The 21,176-nt window shown below is 40.9% G+C and overlaps 1 protein-coding gene across 12 annotated transcripts in view; it reads left to right on the plus strand.

Moving 5' to 3' along the window:
* The window catches only part of FOXP1 (forkhead box P1), a 382,430-nt gene that overhangs the window by 143,192 nt on the left and 218,062 nt on the right, over positions 1-21,176 (plus strand). For 5 of the 12 annotated variants that reach the window (XM_032699414.1, XM_032699408.1, XM_032699405.1 and 2 more), the window contains one exon: positions 16,403-16,468. The gene's annotated coding sequence lies outside the window, so the exon portion shown is untranslated. Of the gene's footprint in view, positions 1-9,087; positions 9,239-9,894; positions 9,915-10,055; positions 10,070-10,849; positions 10,894-11,905; positions 11,982-16,402; positions 16,469-21,176 lie in introns of those variants that run through there. The other 7 variants (XM_032699418.1, XM_032699420.1, XM_032699419.1 and 4 more) reach the window with 7 other exon arrangements.

Below are 21,176 nucleotides of genomic sequence, written 5' to 3' on the forward strand. Positions count from 1 at the left end.
AGAGTAGCCCTGTTTGAGGAATTCAGCTTTAAAAAATGTCTTTGTAAATTGAGATTTTAGGACTACCTATTTGGAGGATGTTCCGTATGATAAATGACCCTTATAAGACAAAAAAAAAAAAGTAATTTTGCATGTCTGCTCCCTAGGATGTGTGATAATAATAAATGAACATTTTATATATCATTATATATATATCATGGCAGAACAAAAATCAGAAGATATATTATTCATTATTCCTGTTACTTTATATTTAAAAGGCAAAGGTTTTTGCTTCTTTGCCAAAACAACGGCTACAGAATATATTTGTAATAATCCCTGCAAATATGAAGGGTGGAGAGATCTTCCAGGTCGTTAGGACTGAAGAAAATAGAGATGCCTTTAATTGTATTCATTTGAACATTAATACATTAATGCTGAGATTTAAGTACTGTTACTATTAAAAATTAAACTGGAGGGGCAGTGTGCAGATCATATGCTTTAGTGTAAGTTGTCAGGTGCAGTGTTTGCATATTTAACCTGCCATTCCAACACTAAAATGGATGTTTGAGGCCAGATCTGGCTTTCCAAGGGACACTTTTTACATCACATCCCCCTCACCCCCCCCCCCCCCCAGTTTAATTTCTGGCAGTAGCATTTCTTTTTCAGGGATGCATTTGCACCGCCTGAGCAAAAGTTGCAGTGACTAAAATCAGAGGAGGATAAAGAGTAACTTGTTTGCTGTCCTGAAGTCCTCTTGTTCTTCTCCCCGTCCTCCCCCCCCACCGTGTCCACAGCTATTTTGCAATATGCAACCCCCTCCGAGCACTGCCTGCGGAACTGGAGTAGCTCTGGCATGTAGATTTCCCAGTGGGAGAACTTGTGTGGATGGTAATTTTAATGAGACCTGATTTAAGCAGTAGAATAGATCCATAAAACTAATACAAGCAGACTTTCAAGAGCTCTACTATTTGTCAGGGCAGTGAATTTTAGAGGTGCATCCATTGGCTTGGTAAAGAATATTATAATCTGTAAAACTTAACCTGTATTAATTCAGATTGTTTCTATGCAAAGTACTATTGAGAGCATTTAGAATCCAGGGCAGGCCAAATATAGACTTATTTATTTTTGAGGCTCAACTTTCGTCCAAAAATCATGCTGGAACCACAGGATCTGAAAGCTGTGCTCTATATGAATGAATGCAAAGTCTGTACGAGTGCACACAGCTGTGCCTCTAAGCTGTGACAAACCCTTAGCTTTGCTTTTTTTCACCTTCATTTAAGGCCACCGCTCAGTCCATCTGTATTTAAACCTCTCCCATGTTGTCACACCTAGTTATATATGGCAGTAACACGGGTTCCTTTGGATACATGGGGTTTTTCTGCGAACACAGGCGTTACACCCATCCCAGAACCTGAATCCTGCTTCACGTAATTCACTTGGTCCACGACTTTTATTTTTCATCCTGGTGCTCTGGAGTGTCTCTTGCTGTTGTTGGAAATTGTGTAGTTCTGCTTGGCATTAATAATCTATTTTCTTTCCTTGCTCTCCTCCCCAGCCTCTTCCCTCTGTCCTGTTGTGGCTTTTTGTGTTTTTTCTCCCCCCCCCCCCCCCCAGCTTTTTAACCACAATTATCTCAAATGGCAGTAAGAGAGAGAGAAGGGGAGGGAAGCTCAGGGCAGGAAATCGAGGTGGGAATGGGAAGAACTGGAGTACCAGCAAGCAGCAGAGAACAAGTGGCAGAAGAGTATCATGGGGGGAGAAATAGAGGGAAAAGCAGGGAGGGAGGAATGGAGGTAGAGGGCAAGGAGAGGGAGGCCGGGGATTCCATGTGCAGGAGGAGTAGAGAGATGCTCTGTGCCATGGGGGAAACTCCAGGTCTGCCACCCCCTTCCTGGGCTCGGGCAACCCACTGACTGCAGGGACACGGGCAGAAAGGAGGTGGCTTCTGCCAGAGCTGGTGGTAACTGGGACATGAATTTAAATGGGGAAAAAGTTTTATTTGCTTTTTCTTGCAGGAGATGCTAAGTGATTTTTGCAGTTTGAGTGGAGTGGCATTATTGCACTTAGCTCTGCATTTATTAAATAAATTTGTTCTCCAACTCAAGTGTTAAATGTGTATTATGAAACCTCAGAGCCAATCTTAGTGGTTGCAGTGTGCAAATATTTTTAAAATTATGTAATTAAACAGGGTTTGGGCTGTAATGTCCACTGAAGTGATTTATTAATTGAATGGTTTGATTAAATTTAATGTTATTTTAGTTTATACAGAAAGGGTTGGTATCTGTTTCACAGATAGGGACATCTTGTGGGGCTGTCAGTGATGGTTCAGAGGTCCTTAGGAGGAATCTTTAGCACCCAATTAAATATTAACCAAGAAGATGTGACTCGTTCTCTCTCTGTCCCTGAAACTCTGTTTTGACATCTAAGGCTGGTGATAAAAATTTGCTCGGCAGAATCACTTGCAATGCACTCTATTTATCACTAGATTATTTCCAAATTAATCATGCTAAAAATCTTTCCATTGTAATTGTGCTGGGGCTCAGCGCTGTATGATGTGTGTAAATAAAAAATGCCCTTTTAATTTCATGTTAACTGTGTCTTGCCGCTGCTGCAGCCAAATGTATCTGTTTCGGTGGAATGTCATTTTAAAGGTATTGTGGTTACTGAGCGGCAGCTGTGATTGAAAAGTATGTAAACTAATCTTTAGTTGCTCGTGTCATTTTTATATTCTTATGTCAGAACACAAGAAAGCTGCTTTAAATTTGTCTTTCACTGTGTATTAATTTTCAAGTCTAATTTTTCTTGGGTTAAAGCATATACTGCCTTCTCTACTACACATTACCATTCAGTGCCAAAGTAAATGGCTACTTGTGAAAAAGTACAAAATTAGTTCCTGCTTGATTACTGTAAAATAGATATTTATTTTCGTAGGGAGAGTTTTTATTGCCAGTGCATAAAGGACAATTATCCTGCATGGTATCGGTGACTTAGAAGACGAAGTAATCAAGCATCGCATATTTATTACTGTGAAGAGCAGGGCTGTGCATTGCGTTCCCAAAAACAAGAGAGGTACAAGGGGTTTTGGCTTTTTGTGAGAGTTTTTTTTTTTTTTTCATTTTCCTTTTTTCTTCTAGGCTCGCACTATGTGTTGTTCTGCTCTTTTAAATGCAGACCGTTGGAAATTAAATCCTCAGTTAATATGTCTGCATAAGAACTTCTTTGTCTCTTGATGCCCAACCATTGAAAATTAAATGTGGTTGCGGATAAGTATTTATTCATACCATACCTCACACCTGATCTTGTGTCAGTATGACATCATCTTTGCCACAAAGATTTCTGGTGGTTTAAAAATGTTCCGTTGTGAAATAAGTGGGAGAGGTAGAAAAGGGGCAAGGAAGGCAACAAAAATAAACTACTAGTGGGATTTGATGTTTTGCCAATTAAAAACAAAATATAAAAAATCATGTTCTGAGGTCCACATGCTGCCTTTGATCCATACACAGGACTTCCATTTGTGCCGGTGGCTGTTCAGCCTGCGGAGGGAAGGCTGTACATGACTTAATTTGTATGTTGTGGGAAGTACATTTTCCTAGCATGTGGTCTAGCTTACTTGGAGAATCTGAAATGCGTTATAAATGTAAATGCTGTGTTTAAGTAAAACTTCATTATGTTTTGGTGGTTTCCAAAAATGCACAGGATTTGACCTTAAAGTGTTATTTCAAGGTGTTATGATGTATGAGCTAGACTTTGTAGTCTTCTAAATTAAATCTTTGAACATGTTATTATTGTATTTTGGCATTGGCAAGATGTAGTTCTCAGCTATTTTCTGTCACAGCCTTCATTTTTCTAACAAGAGTAACGAGACAGGGCCAGATTCTTCTGTAAGAGGCGTGTGCGGGATGGGGATTACCCTGCGTTCACCGTGGTGTAACTGAGGACGGGTCTGCCGTTCGCATCCAAGCCCATGGCCAAGATGACTCCTTGTCCGTGGCTGCCACTGGGTTGGAGCCAGTGCTCCTGCAGAAACATGGACACAGCTACGACCCACCACTGCTCCCCCTGACCACTGCAGAGCCCCATGTAGGATGTGGTGAAGGGTTTAGCGTTTGGATCCAGATCTGGTTCATAATATAAAAGGCGTTGTGTTTCTGTTTGGAAAATATGAGCCCCTTTTACGTAGCCCAGGTGTGGATTAGCTCTCTAAAGCATTTACCCATTCCTGTGTTTGTGGGAGACTGTTTTCAATTCTTACAAAGAGGCTGTACAAGTCAAGCCATAGAAACAGCAGAAGCAATCCAAAAATGGATTTAAAAAAAAAAAATAAAAAAATTAACAAAGTGTTTGTGATCTCAGGTTGGTAGTCTGGATGTGGGAGCAGACATAACCGCTATACATATGCTTATTTCCAAAGAAAATAACTGCAAAACATTTCCACCTATGCCATGAGTGCTCAGGGCTTGTATTTCTCTGTAACAGCCATCTGTTTGTGTTACAGCGGGGCCATGGGCACTGTTCCCTCCGTGATGTGTGTCCCCCCGGGCAGCGCCCAGGTACAGGGAGGGTGCCAGCCAGCCAGACGTGGGGATAGGCAGGGTTTGGGCTGGGTGAGTTGTTGCAGAAAAGTCGATTAAGAAGAAGAGCTCTGAGTCAGCCCCCGGGGCCGTGGCCGTCAGTCTACGAAGTGCCAGAGAGAGACTGTCTTTGTAGTGTTGGTTTTGGTACTGGTTTCACGTTGCATGCTCGTGGTATGAATCATGATGGTTAGGAGGGCAATTTTCCCCTCAAGAACACAATTCCCCCCCCCCAAACAATCATGGAGCCACCCTTTTGGTCACTTTGCATAGCTGTCTTTCTGTCTGTCCATCCTAAGGTGGTCTTCCACCATGGGCTTGGGGTGGGAAGGGAGAGCAGCACTCAGCCAATGCACATCGGAGGCTTGTCCTCCATCTGTGGCCAGGAGTTCCCCGTATTCCTCCTTTACATAGGAGGCTGGCTTCTGGATGGGGGAGGCCTGAAAAATCGGTGCAAATCTTCAACATAAAAGACACATGGGATACCCTGCTTTCCCTCTGGCATTCCTTCCCTGCTTCCCAAATAGGGTGTTGCTTAGAAATGCATCCAACCTCGAGTTCAAAATGGATCGCTTACCCGTGTTTCTTGAACAGCTAATTTTGCTGGCACGTTATTATTCACCCTCTGCTATTTTCACACTGTGACACAAAACTAGAGAGAAGAAGAGATTGAAATTTTGACCGGTACGTTATCCTGATACCTGAGATGCTGTGTTGATATGAGAGTATCTTTACCACAAGGACTTTCTTGGTGGTTTTAGAGATCCCAGTGTGAATAAGTAGAAAAAAGCAGAACTAATAGCTCAAGAAGCAAAAATATTTTTTCCTAAAGTAATTGATTAACATGCAAATATGTACTGTATGCATATTAAATATCATTTCAAAATGTGATGGGCAGGAAGCATAAGTGATGCCATTTGGTTTTGTGGCATCAGTGTGGGTTGATTAAGGGGGTGGGGATAAATTTTGGGATTATTGATATAGCATGAGTAGAGCCAGATGGTTGTATTACACATCTTTTGTGTTCTTGTTTGCTTCTTAAAGCAGTTGCAGAATTTTGCCCTGGGCAAAATTTACTCTTTGCTCGTATGTTCCCCTGTGAATTTACTTTTGACAAAGTAGTTCACAAAGAGGAGAAATGCTGTGCCCACAAACTCATCTCTTCCCTTCACGTTTGTGAAGCCGACAGCCCCCTACTTAAGAAACATTTTGTAACTTGTGAAATAAATTAGCAGTAGGTGCAAGTTCAGTGTGTGTGTGTTGTGTATCGCTACCCCTCGGTGTGCAGTACTGATTTACAGAGTGTGCCATTTTTTACATTTTCCTTGTGGTGTTTTGGAGAAGAAACTGTGGAAATGGCAACCAGTTCGGTTTAATGCTCTACTGATGTAGTGTTCTTCCATTAAAGAAATGTTGTCTTAAAGATTAATGAGCTAATTTTTCCACTACTCTTATTTTAAGTTTTGAGATTGTGGTATACCTGATTCATGTGATCAAAAACACATACTTTGTGGTATTCAGGTTGAGTGGGAGAAGGTTGTGCTAGGTAGGTGTTTGTGACATTTGTTGGAACTGCTTATCACCGGAACCACCAAAATTTACATGTGTTTGTTATTTCCCTTTGAAAGCAATTTTTTATTTCCCATAAAAAGATGGGTTTTTTGTAAAGGCTTTGTGAGAAAGAATTTGCTTTATTTGTGCCTCACACCAGTTTTTGTGGGTGTAACTCCATTGACTCGGTTACTCCCAGCTTGCATTCCTCCTGGAAGATGAGTTCCCTCTACATCTGGCAATTATAGTGGAAACAGTCATGCTTGCAAACGTTTTTTGTCTCTGCCCGTGTCCCCATGTGAAATGTGTGCTTGCAGAATGTGAGGGGGCTCACCTTGCTCACGGTGGTGGAACTTTTATTGGGGACCAGTTCATGCTGGCACTGACTCAATGGCCCCACATCTGCATCCCCTCTCCAGGCAAAGCTGATCCCCATGTTTTGCTCAGGCTGTGAACAGCAGCTTTGGACCCGTTTTTTAGAATCACTACTTGATGTAAAGGTGGGGATGGGCAGCTCTGACCCCACTGAAATCTCTTGAGTAGTTTAGTTGCAAGTCTGAGACCGGAGCAACTTACTCCTCATAATGATGCCATTGTGCTCATCTGATCTGATCAGTTCTGGAAATGTTTTAGTAAGTCTATCTTACAACATTATAAGAAGATAATCAGCTGCCTTAGAAGGTCCCCATCTGGAGTATAGAGTTCTTTTACTGAAAGATGTTTTGCCTTTCCGAGATAGCTCTCGCATTTCATCATCTGTTGTGCAGAGATGAAGTGCATATGAAAAGTCAGTGACTCTGAATCCATCTGTTGTTATTATTTTCCACTGATAATTGGCTTGAACAATGAAATGTCTGTGTCTGTAGCCTTTGAAACTGTACACCCTGTTTATTTTGTGGAGGTCTTGCTCTGCTCTCCCCCTGCTTTTTTTTTGTTTTATTTTGGTTTTGTTTTTTTTTTTTTTTGTTTCATTTTTCTCTCAGGCTCATAACTAGTGGAGCTTGCATGAAGATGACATCTTTGACTCTGTGCATCAGTATGTGTCACTCAGCATCTAAGGCTTGCCTGCCAATTTTTGTCAGGGTCCTGTGTCTGTGCTGTGTGAGTGCAGAGTAGGCTTGCAGCAGGAAGACTGGCAGATCCAGAGTTCATAGATATCTTACCTGAAATGTAGTATTTATAACACTTTCTCTATTAAAATATTAATTTAGAAACCAGTATCTTATACCTGTGGAATTAGATACTACCTGTAATTGTGTAATATATTCTGTTGCATCTAGTTTTGCACGATGCAGAGTATTAATATTGGATTCCACTAACAGCAGTTCCATTAGCTTGCTCAACCAGTATGAGATATATATGAGCAGGGAGGCATAACTACCAGCCAGAACTGCCAAAACAGTCATTAGAAGCTCCATTGGGATGGACAAAGGCTTTTACACAGTGATATACTGATTAAATTTTGTTCTATGGTTTATTTGCATCAAGGTTAGATCACTATCATCTATGTGAACCGTATTATCTGACACCTTATTTGGAAGGTCATTTCAATGCAAAAATGGTGAATGATACAGGAGCTCTAAAATTTCCTGCCGGATTCTTTCATGAAGGATTTTTACCCTGTTAGGCTTGACTAGCTCACGTTAGCAACGTTTTTGTGCCTTAACCTGGTGAGTTTATCGAAGGAAAAGTAAAAACTCCCTCCATACTGTATGAGTGCTCAGTGGAACTGAACACGCCTAGATCCCCATTAAAACTGCGAGTTATATCCAGTATCCTTTGAAATAATCTGTGACACATGCTTGAGAATCCAGTAAATGTGTGTTGCATCTTTTAAAGCCTGAATCTTCCCGTGTCTGTCTGCGTGTAAGTGCTCTTTCAGAATGAAATTTTGGGGCCGGACGCAACCATGTTACGCTGTAGTCTGGAGCTCCAGAGAGTAAGGCAGAGGACTATAATCTTATTTGTGTTTCAATGGCAATCATTTAATACTGCAAGTTATTAAAAAATAATTAAATTACCAAAACCAACATGTAGCTGGGACTTACAATAAAAGGTCAATGTGATTTGACTCCTTAAGTTAGGAGGGGACACTGGTGAATTCCAATTGCTTTAAAATCGTGCTGCTTCATTCTATTTCTAGACTGGAAGGATAAATGAGACTGAAAAAATAATTTATTTCTCTTAGAAGCAAGAGTAAATCACAGTATATAATTATGTATATTTGATTATAATAATAAATGCATAGATGTGCTTGGTGGTTATCACAGTCTCTAATTTAGTTGTTTTTGAAGTAAATATAGTTTGGAGAGGTCATTTTATGAGAGTAATATTTTGAAAATAATGTTTTTAAGGAACATTTCAGAAATTTCTTCCTTTTCCCCAAATAAACTAGTAAATAGGTGTGCATTATGCAGTGATTCATAACAGCTAAAATAGCTCTGTGTGTGGAATGTCTTTTTATATAGTAAACAAAACAGAGACAGCACAAGCAAATGCAGATTTAATCTGTCAACCAGAAGTCTCTGTATTAATTTTAAATCCTTGTTAAGAAAAGACCCGGTCAGGAATGTATTGGATTTCAGTACAGTTAATGAAAATTAATTTTACAGGTGGTGTTTGGTTGTGTTTCTTCTGCTTTGGCGAGATGGGTGACTGAGCCAAAGCGGGCACAGCACACGATTCAGCTCTGTGCCAGAGCAGTGCTTAGATTAGAAATGAACGTTTGGCGTGGAGTTGTTGGTGCTGTTGTTATTTACTATTAGAGGAGCAAAGCATTTAGTGCTGTGATTTGATCTGATTTTGCAGCTCCTATCCCCTTAAACAAGCCGTGTAGCTTGTCAGAGATCAGGACAGGTAGAATGCACAGCAGGCGTCTGATTTGAGCCAGTTACTCATTTGCTGAGTGTTTGTGTTTATGCAAAGGGGCCTCTTCCTGCATATTTAATCTAGAGTAAGGCAGTGGCTTTTGTTGTGTTTAGACCACATACCTTCAGTCCTTCCTTACACTGCAGCCAGTGTTGAAGCACAGAAAGGCTGGATAGTCAAAAGTGCTTTAGTGTTTTCAAACTCTCAACTTTCTGCAGTTGGTTGGGAATTACTGTACAGCTCTAAGCCTTTTTCTTCCTCATTCATGGGTAAGTTTGCACTCGGTAGAATAAGATACTTTTGTTTCTGTTCCATTTTATAAATGCACAAAATGTTTGTTTGTTTGTAACTGCCCAAGCCTTCTTCAGCAAACGTGGTCCGCTGAGGGAGTTTGTTGCAGAGAATTAGATCAAGAACACAGGTGTTTCTGGAATATACTTTTGAATCAAGTACTAAATGCCATATTGCAATAGGCAGGTATTTGCGGGGCGGGGAAGTGGGGGGGAATGAGTTCGGTGTTATTATTCTTTGTACTAACAAATCCTGTTTTGTAACTGTCCTGAAGATAATGCTTCCATTGTTAGCTAAAAGCTTTCAAACAGTGAGCAACTGCAAAAGCAGCAGGGGAAAAAAAAAAAGGCAGAAGGAGGTGGGGGGAAAAGGCAACCCTCTGGTCTTTATTGTTTCCTTCGCAAGGGTCCTCACTCGAATGTCTGCGCTGTAATAGGGAGGTTTTTCTTATGTGGAAATTGAATCGTCTCTTCATTGATATTAATAGCACACTAGAGATGTTAGCCATGATGCAGAGTACCAGAGCTGTGGAGTAGGAAACCTGATATTGCAGGGGGAAAAAATGACAGTCCTCTTGCTCCTCAATGTGGGAGACATCCCTCCCCGAGAGCGGAGTTTGCATAATGGCATCCTGCCTCAACTATTTACTTATAGGTATTTTAATCTCGGGCTCTTTCTTTTAGTACAGGCGTAATTACCGTCGCTCGCTCCTGCACTTATTAACTGCGCAGCTCGGTTACTGATTCCGTCTGGACAAATTAGTTTTAAAAATGACTTTGGAGAGAATCCGTGCGGTGTGCCTGCACAATGTATGTAGTGTATACGTAATGTGTGCTGGGTTGGGAGAGCGTCAGGGTCTGACGAGAGGGAATTGGCATCAAAAATTAAAGAAAAGACGACAAAGGGCACGTCTTGGAGGCTGAGGGTTGTAGCACAGACAGCGCTTGGAGAAATGTGGAAAAATGTGCGGTGAGGCCAGAAGTAGTAGTTTTGGTTCCCAATTAACTATTTCCTTCGTTTGAGTAACTCCTCTCAAACAGAAGAGTGTGCTGTTCCACCACATGTTGGAAAGTGTGAGAATCTGAATAAAATTTCATCAACCTTATTAAAATATGTAGGGACTTTGGTCTTCTTGGGTACGAATCAGCCTACAGACTCAGAGGCATTTATTAACAATAAGACTGCTGAGGTTTTTTAATAACAAAATTACAAATACCGTGTCTAATTGTAAGTGTATTACTTTTATGCACCAGTTAAAAAAAAAAAAAACTTTTTATGAGGAAAAGTACCTCAGTCAAAGCACCTCGTGTGATTAGTGCTATTGTATTCTTAAATTTTGATTGATAGAGATAATAGTTTTCACTTAAAAATACAGACAGGTACTTTAACTTTCCATGACAATAGCTATTTGCATTTCTTTTATCTTTTTGTTTAACATTTGTGGGGGTTGGGACGGATTTGATTATTAACTCTTATTGCACATCGAGGTAAATGCTAAAACAAAGCTTTTGTTAAAGCTTCAAAAGGTAAAACAGCAAATATTGTTTTTAGGCTTCAATATTTAAAGGCTGTTAAAGGATACCTCGAAAATATTTTCACATGACCACGACCAGGAGTGTCACTCGCCTGCCAGGTAAGGGACGGGCCCCGGGGCGGAGGGGGGGCTGTGTTGGGGGAAAGAGCCCCCGAGCAGCGCCGGGGTCACGGCAGAGGAGGAAGATGTGTGTCTCTGTGTGACTGCGTGTGTGGAAAGTGGCGTTGGAGGGTTGTGGAGAAGCGCCAGCCTTCCCCGAGGACCCCGGCCGTGGGTCCCAGCCGGGCAGCGGCGGGGCCGGTGCTGGTGGGTGGCAGCGGTGCCCGTGGCAGCGGTGCCCGCAGCCAGCCCGGGAGCCCCGCTCGCCGCTGCGCTCGGGAACGGGAATTCCTCCCGTTACTGCCATCAGGAGAGGTCAAGTTTCAGGAGGAGAGTTGTAACGCAGGCATAAAATGGTTAAGGCTGGCACTGAGGCACGGGGAGTTATTTTAAGAAGCGGGGAAGATCTGGCGATAGGAGCCAGGCGGCAGCGTTTGATGGCTGGCTCTGGCTGAGCGAGATGGTGGCCCCTGGCTCAGGGAGATGGGATCTGGCAGAGGGACATGATAGCCCCTGGCTCAGGGAGATGGGATCTGGATAGGGAGATGATGGCCCCTGGCTCAGGGAATTGGGATCTGGCTCAGGGATGGCCTCTCCTCACCTGACAGCCTGGGTGCTTCCTCACCTTCACCTGGGATGGATTCAGTGAGGGCCAGCCCTGTTACACGGGGCGATTCGCGGAGGCAAGCGACCAATCCATCATTAAAAGATGCAAGACTTAGCGATCGCAGTTCAGATTCCGTGTTGGAAGCGAGCTGTTGGTAACTTGTCTGCGAACTGCACCCGTATTCCCTGTAAGAGCTGTTTAAAAAGCGGGGGAGGAAAGGATCGTGATTAGTTTCGTAGCATTGGCTTACACCGAGTTATTCTTTTCCAAGGTTACGGTGGACTTGAAAGGTAATATTATTTTGAAAGAGCAAATGTGCTGTGCATAGCTTTGTCCTCGTGCTGTTATTTATTTTTATTTTATTTTACTTCTGTTTAGAATAAATAATAAGCACCAGCCAGAGATTCTGAACAGCCTGCTAATGACTGAAAATGAAAAATACAGTATGATTTGCTCCCTCCTTCCACCGTGAAGCAGCAAGGTAGCAAGCATTGATATCCCTGTGTTTTGGCCTGTACCAAATCCATTTCCCCCTCTTCAAAGCGAGGTGAAAGAACTGCACTCAGCCTCTCACAGTTTTACTGTTCCACCTGCATTTTACTTTCTGAGGAGGTGATAATGACTCCTGGTGTAGAAAATCTCCTGTGCCATGCCTCCTGAGATTTAATACATGCTGCACAATAAAAAGTGGCCACCTTGACAGTGATCAGAAAAAATATTTCTCCCCCAGATTATTTAAAATATTTAATTTAATACATTTTTTTGAGGTTGCTGGAAAGCTGGAAAGCTCTTTAAAATAGATACAACAAAACAAAACAACTGCTGACCACCCTCAAAGCAATTCTACACATGATTTGTGTGTATTAGTGCAAGTAACCCCACCAAGTGCACTGTGTGAGAAAAGTAACCTGTGTGCAGGATTGGGCCACGAGCCTGCCTTGTACCAGATGTTGTTCTTCATGATCAGTGTACCTCCTGTATTTTCAGAATTAGCAAAATACCAGATGAAAAACATTTATTTTTTCTTGTACAAACATCCAGTTGACAGAATCACAGACTGTGTCTTTTCTCTCACTGGACAAAAAAATAATGATTACGAGAATAGTAGGACATATTTCATATTTCAGCCTGTGTGCAGTTGAATGTGACTCAGGGAGTTTTGAAAGGAAGAAACAGTTGTATTAGGTGGTTACGGTTCACTTTATTTAGAAGCAATTACTGCACAGAAGTGCTTATTTTGAGGATCAGGTTTTGGTATTTTAAAGCTTCCAGGAAGCTTTTTAGTAAATATTTTAATCAGACACATTCAATATATTTCAGCTGGTCTTCTATAAGAAAAATGAATCAAAATCTCATTTTAAAAACATTTTTTCTTGTGCGATCAGATGTGTATAGTTTTTTTATGTATATACATATATATATATTTGATTTTTTAAAAAATAAAGGAGTTCTTTCTGGGTAGGGAAGGTGAGATTCCTTTGCTACTTTAGGTTTCCTGTAACGAATTGCAGGCTTCTCAGGGCTGGGACACTGGCAAAAAAAAATGTATATGCGTAATTTTGACCAGGGGAGCAGCTCAACTGGTGTTCTACTTTCCTGTGTAAAATTACTCAGTGCTAGTTTGTGTGGGATCAAGGTCCTTGTCAATCTATTTTTGGCTATACCCAAGGCTCTTCTCATTTAGATATTAGTAAAAATGTTACTGTTTTAAGTAGACTTTCATTCTGCAGTGCTCTCTATTTCTGTGTATTCTCTATATTATTAGTTAAGTTTGGATTTGCAGTGATCACTTCGAGTTAGGGCTCCATCCTGCAGCCTCCCTGAAATGACCTCCCTGCCCTGAAGGAGATCACTAAATGGAATAAGTGTTCTGGGATCAAAAGAGTTACAAGGTCCAAGCTGACAGCAGGTATAATGGCAAAGCCTCTGATATTTTTCTGGTCCCTTGGTACTGGGTAAAGAGGTAGGACCTGATCCAGAGCAATAGTGGGGCTTTCTGTTGAAGCGTTTACGGCACTGGCTCAGGTGGCGATCTTCTTAAGATTATTGTTGTCTTTCCAAAATCCTGCTGAATGCACTACTTTAGAAAGCATCTTCATATCCAAGGATTTCAAAATATGTTACCGAAGTATTTACCCATCTCAGTGGTGGGTAAACTGAGGCACGTGGTGAACAAATCTCATGTTTTCAGGAATATCTGGTAAAATCTGTGCAGGGCACGTAGGTTTGCATGGGCTGTTCTCTGTGTGGGATATCAGTTGAGCCTTGGGGATGGCTTTGAGGGCTTGGAAACCTTCCTTCCCTCTGCTCGTGAGACAGCAGGACCACTGCTACTCGCTTGCAAAGTGGATTTTTGTTTGTGGTTTGATTTTCTATTTTAATCATCTCCTTGGGGGGAAAATATGAGTGTAGCGAAGTGTCTTGCTTTGGTAAGATGGGATTTTTTCTTTGTTTGCTCCACACACACACTTACAGTGTTGATGGTACTTTGTGTTTATCTTAAAGACAGCATGATGGAAGGAATGTGTGTTGCCTACATCAATTCGCTCACCCGTATAAACATTTTCAGGAGGAAAGTCTGTATTTGTGTTTCTTACGTTTCGAGATACTCAACTTTTAGACTATTAATGAGAAATTTTCACAGGTGGGAACAGCTGTCTCTGCTGCTCATTTTAACTTCAATGGTACATTATCCAAATTTTTTGAAAGCCAGGTAGCATACAGCCAGCGTTAGATAACCAGAAACAAAAGCAGTCTGGATTTTAATCAGGCAGTAATTTGTGAGGAGAGCTGAGTCCTCCTCGGTGCTCTGTGTGTGTTGCCCTCAGTAGACTCCATTGGTCTCCCACCAGCTGATGGTTGGGCTGGTGTTACTGGGTTTCCTTGGAGTGCATTTGGTTCATATGTCACAAACGTGTTTAGAAAATGTTTACCTGCCCTTTTTCAGCACTGCCCAAAGAAATATGGAATGCACATTTTATGCAAACACATGATTTTCAGCAGTTTCCTTAAAAAGTACGTTTTAAGATGGTTCATTTGCTATCATGAAGACTCGGGGTAGAAATGAAGTCTGCTTGCCAAAATACTGCCAAAATAAGGATCCGACTGCCAAATACCCAGAAAATTTATAAAACAGATAAATATGAAAAGAGGTTTAAAGTGTCAAACTCACGATAACCCCTGCAGCAAAGCAGGATAAAAGCCTTTATTGTTGCTAATCTAAGAGCACATCACATGTCAAAGGTCATGTATTTTACATAAAAGATGTATTGTTTTACATACTCTCAGGAAGGTGAGCCCTGACCTATTATGATGGAGTAGTGTTATGTCCTTTACAGTGCAGAATAAGGAATGTCTTATATGTCTACCTCAGCAAAGCACGTAGGGCTTCAGATACAGCAAACACGTACGAATTTTGGCCCCTGATGTTCTGGTACTGCATTACAAGACCTGTGAAAAGCTTTTCAATCAAAGCATAAAAAATAAAAATAAAGTGCCAGTGAGCAACAGATAAAACCAATATGCATTTCATCTCAAGGTAACCTTTTTTCTTCTGGCTAAAAATAATCAGGTTTCAATGGTAAAGAAATAATGCCTCATTCTCATTGTGAAAACATTTTTCCTTCCAAAATAAATGGCGAATGAGTTCATATTCTCTTGAAACAACTTAGTGAAGATTCTGATTTTTCCCAGAGGTTGGTATTTTACTGCTTCAGTAAAAAGCTTAACCTAGTGATGCAAATAGTGCAGCTTACCATTTGGTGAGTTTCACAAACACCCCCAAAACTCCACATCACTGTGTGAATTTTGTGAAATGGAGTTTCACGTAGCTCTGTCTTACACATCCACATGTCACCGACTTTCCGTTTCGTATGATGTCATCTGTGTCACCAAATTATCACATATTTCTTTGTATTACATATTACTCTGCACCCCTGCAGCAGCAGATCAGCATTTCAGTGAAATTATGTTATAATTTTACTCTGTTAAAGTATTTGGTCAACTGAGGTGGAATTAATTCTGAATGCTGTTAGTGGTTTGAGTTAGTAACTTGATCTAAATTAATAAACAAATGTTTTTCTTTTCTCTTGTACCATATGTTGATCCCAATTACATGAACAGAAAGTGGCAGATTGTCATGTTTCTTAAAAGATTACATACTCTTTTGCATAAGAGAGAGTACACAAGATGCAGTAATATACAGGGTAAAAAAATCCTACACGTGCTGTTTTCTCCCTCCTACTTTTTATAAAGATACACTTTAATTATTTCGCTTTTTAATACCACTGCTCCTGCCACTTTGGCATGCTTGATGTGCTCTTGATAATGCTTAATGAGAAGATATCCCAAGACAGTAAACAACTTTTTGAATTAGGAAGATGCAGCTAGTTTTAAAATCTCATCTAGGACTGTGTCTCTATGGAAAAGGATGAGAAAAAAGAAAGGATCCAGAAGCTAAAATAGCAGCGATTACAAATGGTCTTAAAATGCCTTAAGTAAGGAGAACCCATTCAGACAATAGTCAGATTTCTGAAACAAAGAACTGAACTCATCTATTATTCAAACTGAAAATAGATTGATAGACATCAAGATTAAGAAAGTTTATGCTAGAGAACAAAGATGTCTCATCTTCATGGTTTTTTTTTTCTGCTTTTGTTTCTTCCCAAAGACCAAGTTGTTCATGCTCAAGAGCCTCACACTAGCTGGTACTGATAAGCACCAGTCCTGTGACTTGATTGTTTTTATTAACTCTCTCTGAAAGTCATTCACCATTAAACACGATTAGATTCATTTGTTGCTTTATTTATGTTTGTACTTGCAAATGTGGTGCCAATGAAAATGCTTCGGGTGTTGTTGCTGACACTGACCCAGAGTCACGTGTGTTACCTTCTTTCTCTGCAGGGTAAGAAGAGTGACCTTTTTGGGTGGCTGTAACTGAAGATTGCTTTACAGGAGCAACTGAAGAAGGTAAATACAAATACTGTTTTGCACACAGTTTCTAAAGTATGTATGAAGGAAGGATCTGATCCTAAAAACACCAGGACTGTGCCTTAGTTGCACAAGTAGAAGCTCTTCTGGCAACACGCATAAAGTTTGGAGCATTTGACTTGGAACTTTGGGAGTCACTGCTGTGCCTTTAAGCCATGTTTTGCCTGGGAAACCAGCTGTTTAGGTGTCCAGTTATATTTTAGGAGCAAGGCCACAAAGATGCACATTTTGGCTTTGAGCCATGTTCTGAGAAGGCTGTTTGGTAGCAGGGCAGGGCCTGTGTGCAAATGGGAAAACTCTGCTGTGGCTGGTCTTGGTGGCCACGTGGCCAGATCCATAGCCCAGCATCCATAGGTGCTGGACTGGGAGCTGCAGCAGCACAGCCTCACAGCAAGGTCCCCTTACAAATCCTTAAGGAATGGTCAAATCAGCTTCACTGCTACTTTGTCCCAGGCTGAGACACTCCTGGATTTACAGCAGCACATCGAGCAGAGCAGGAGAGCAGAATTTAGCTGTTAATTTGATAGCTTATTATCACTGCAGAAATTAAAACACATGCTTTTTAGTCTTTTGGAGCACAGCAAAAAAAGGAAAGAAATATCACTCTCCGCAAAATGATTTTTATTTAAAGCAACGTGAAAGTCCCTTGCTTCTAAATTAACTCCTTGCCTCTCTTCTTGCCCAAAGTTTCAAGTTGGAAGGGGAATATTAACATCACAAAAGTGGTGATTCACAAAATTAACTTGCAGAAGAGAGGAGTAACGCAGATCAGTGTTTGGTACTGAAGGGTGTCATCTGACTGAGGTTCATATGGCTGCTTTATAATCACCTTCTTTCAGAAATTAATAGTCGGTTAAGCACCATAGCAACAAGCAACACTGATGTAAGCGTTGAGCAGTGGCTGCTGTTCGCTGTGATGTCAGTCCTCGTTAGTGCTGTTCTCTTGACCTTGTTTGAATATAAAATGGTGATTTCATTTTAAACTTAGAATTTTACAGATGACTAAATGCATCGGAGCGAATTAGAGCTATTTTTATTTTTAATTTTATTAAAATGTACTTGAAGGGGGGAAAAAATGTCCCTGTTCTCTTCTGGTTTAAATTAAAATAGATCTGAGGACGATGTGGGGGTTTTTTTCAGTTCTTTGTTGCCAAAAATATCTATTTAGTTAGGATGAAATTCATGAAGTTTAACTGAATATTGCAATCCTTGGCCATGCCAATGGTGTGTGTCAGCTATATGATATAAGCCTGTCTTCAAGATTTGAATATTACTGGGGTTTTTTGTGGTGGAACCTATCAGGTATTAGATGCATTCCAGCTATTGAAGAAGCAGCAGATCCTGCAGTTTAAGAAGACAGTGTTCCTTGCCCTGCAGTGGTGTTTCTCCTTTGAGTTTTTGTGAAGAAGGGAAAAAATCTGAAGTGCTAGGTGCATTGGGGGCCTCAGAATTAATGGGATTCTTGTTCCTAGTTCACAGGTGGCCGTGATGCTATGTGACCCAGAAAAATTAGGAATTTTGGTGGTGATGAATGCAGGACACTACCTTTAGACTCACCTAAAGTTTGTAGGTCTCTAGAAGCAGATATATTTTGTTCTGCTGCCATCAGTACACCACTCATGTCCCACATCCTTCAGCAGTGAGCAGTTTGGGTGATTCACAGAACTTATCACTGGAAAAGACCATTAGATTTTTCAGTCTGACCTCCTGCATATTGTAGGTTATTGATTCTCCCCCCTGAGCAAAGCTGGTAAGTAGAGTTCAGCCAAACTCTGTTTCCCAGAAGCTGATCCAGGCTCAGTGGGAAGACACTGAGGACTGGAGAACAATGGGTCAGTTATGGTGTATGAAGGTGGGTGTGCATTCAAGGATGTGTTTTCAAACTACACAACAAAATCCAAAACTTGATGGAAAACAAGTTGTTCAACGTGTCCTTTAATGTCAGGACTTGTTCCTCAGAGAAGGTTTGGCTCCATCCCTTTTCTACTGCAGTAAGGGGTGCAGTTTTCCACGCAAACCTATTTGCTGCAGTAATTTTGCAACATATTTCATAAAATAAAACCATAATGAATGATATGTGGTCCAAGAAACTGGATGTCAAATTTAAACTGGGTGAGAATTGAAACTGCCGAGATAATAAACCATGAGAATAGGAGATAGTAATGGAAATAGTGATAGAGTCCTAATTAGAGCAGTGCCACTGAAACAGGGAAGGTTAAGGGTTTGGTTGATTGAGTTTGAGCTCAATTGCTTGATAGCTTAATTTCAGGTGAAATCCCATCTTCTGAGTTAGTGGTTAAGCCGCTCAGTGCAGTTTCAGAGCAGGACTCGACTCCTTGAGGAGCAGCCGTGTGGCCCCGGGCGTCCCAGCGCTGTGTGTGAGCCTGGCCTCGGGCATGTGGGGTGGGATACAGCACAGAGCTGGTAAAATGGATTTTTATTCTGCATGTTTTGTTTGCTTGCTTTTTTTTTTTTTCCTCCAAGGAGCTCTGAACACAGGCACAAGTAACAGAACAGATCCAGCAAGGGGCTTTGATGGTTAAACCTTCAGAATTAAGATGTTTACATTCTCCTTTATTTAGCACTGTTAGGCATAATGCCTAATTATATGCCAGTTTTTCCTCAAAGTAAGAATTTGAAATGTTTGATTTGGGGAGAAGGGAGGGGAAATGTATTTTTACAGAATTATGGACAATAGTGTTAGTTTTCCAGAAGTCATTTGTTTAAATGTATGTAAAAGCGTTTTCAGTAATCAAACAGCGTTCAGTGAGCATTGTAAATCAGGGATAGCTTGCATGCTGAAAAACTGAAAAGTACAAAACGTGCTACTAAACTTGTACATCATTGATAACAAAAGGCACATATAGACTTTTAAGATAGCAAAGATAGAATCCTTTAGAAAACCTTTAACGGTGAAAAAATCAACACAAAGGATTTAGCAAAGTTTCACTTGGTTTGAAATTTCAAATCTTAATGCTTGTCAGAGTTAAATGCTGATTAAATATTGATAATAAACTAGAGGCTGCCTGCTGTAACTCAGAGTCGAATGAGATGATCAACAGATAAATCTGTGGGTTTGAGCTCTAACTTTCTTATATAGGTTTATTTTCTCTTCCCTTCCCTTCTAGCCAGGAGAAAGGTCAGAAGGACTTTTTTTTCCTTAGCTCAATACAAAAAATGGATTGTGTAGCTGGTCTGTGTGAAAAACAAAGTGGACAAAAAAGAATTACTTTTTCGCAACTTTGTTTCATCAGGAAGAGAAATGGTTCTCAAATCACATTGTCATGTTGCTGTGCCACCTCTTTGCTGACCATTGCAGGCAAAAGTCTAAGCCTTGGTTTCAGAGACATTTCTGTTCAGGAAGGGCTCAGCAGCATGTGCAGTTTCTCCCCAGAACTCTGGTGACTTCCAGAAGATGTGCTGGTGACATCCTTACTCCTGTTTGCCTTTCCCATTGATGCCTGCTGCTCATGTGCTGGTACAGGGTGGTTGTAGCTGGAGCAATCAGACCGCATCCAAGACTGGATTTTTTTATTTTTGGACTGTTGGGAGAGGTTGTAATATTATTCTACTTGCTAAGACCTTGAGTTACTCAAAGTTATTCTTTGTAAGGTTGAAAGGTAAAGTGTGGTGCAAAGTGTTTCTGTAATTTCTAGTAACTGAAATTACAACATTACCTGCATGTTTTTCAAACCCTAAAAAGGTTGTGTGTGGATCTTTGGAAACACAAAGTGCCTGAAGACCTTACCTATTTGAATGAAAAGTTTGGTCCAGAGATGGGTGAAGCTGTGACTTTTCTTAAACAATCGGCTCAAGAAGATATAGAAAATAGATTAAGAAGTTTTGGATTAGTTTAAGAAGTATCTGAGCAAATCTCATTAACATGGCCCACTGCTTACTCTATTGAAGACTTCAAAGATCTGTCAGAGGAGTTCTTTCTGTGCTATTGTCTGCCAGCATTAGCAATCTCAGAGAACATGTTTCTTTTGTTTGCTTTTGGCCCATTTAGCTGTTCTTCTTTTTCTTCTTCTTAATATTCCTTAATATCTTATATATCTTCAAGTGGGTTGGTTAGAAAAATACGTTTCTCCACTTTAAGATAGTCAGTAGCAGGTTTTGATCGTCTTATCCAATGCTTTTGGAGCTGATCCTTCTAGTCTTCGTGAAGACTGCTAAAGGGAGAAAGATTTGGCCAGTATTTTGCATAATCCTGCAGCGTTTCTCCCATTACCTTCTGTAGATGCTTGATATGATCTTCAGTGAAATGCAAGACTCATTTGTATTACTCAACTTGCAGTCAAAGCACTGTCACCAGTTTGGAATCCGTGAAGAACATGCAGCATGAGGCTGAGAGGTTTGTGCACCTCTGGATTAGCCTAATCTACACCCACAGATCAAACACGGGTGCATATATTGAAAATGGTCCAACATGTAAAGGTCGTGACTGCAGATTAAGCAGACAAAAAGGATGCACTGATGTTTGCCTGTTGTTAAAAAGTGCTGTGAGGTCTATTAAGCTAAGCTGTTATCAGAGGAGGTCCAGCCTCCCTCATCTGGTAAGTTTTGTGCTAAAATGGTTAGACTGGCAAGTGCCATCACGGAGCAGCTCAGGGCTGCAGCATCCCTACCACAAGCAGGTGTTGAATTCCTCCCACCACTTTTCTGTGTATGAGGAAACTTGAGCTGT

The sequence above is a fragment of the Chiroxiphia lanceolata genome, chromosome 11, assembly GCF_009829145.1.
Source record: "Chiroxiphia lanceolata isolate bChiLan1 chromosome 11, bChiLan1.pri, whole genome shotgun sequence".
Lineage (NCBI taxonomy): Eukaryota > Metazoa > Chordata > Aves > Passeriformes > Pipridae > Chiroxiphia > Chiroxiphia lanceolata.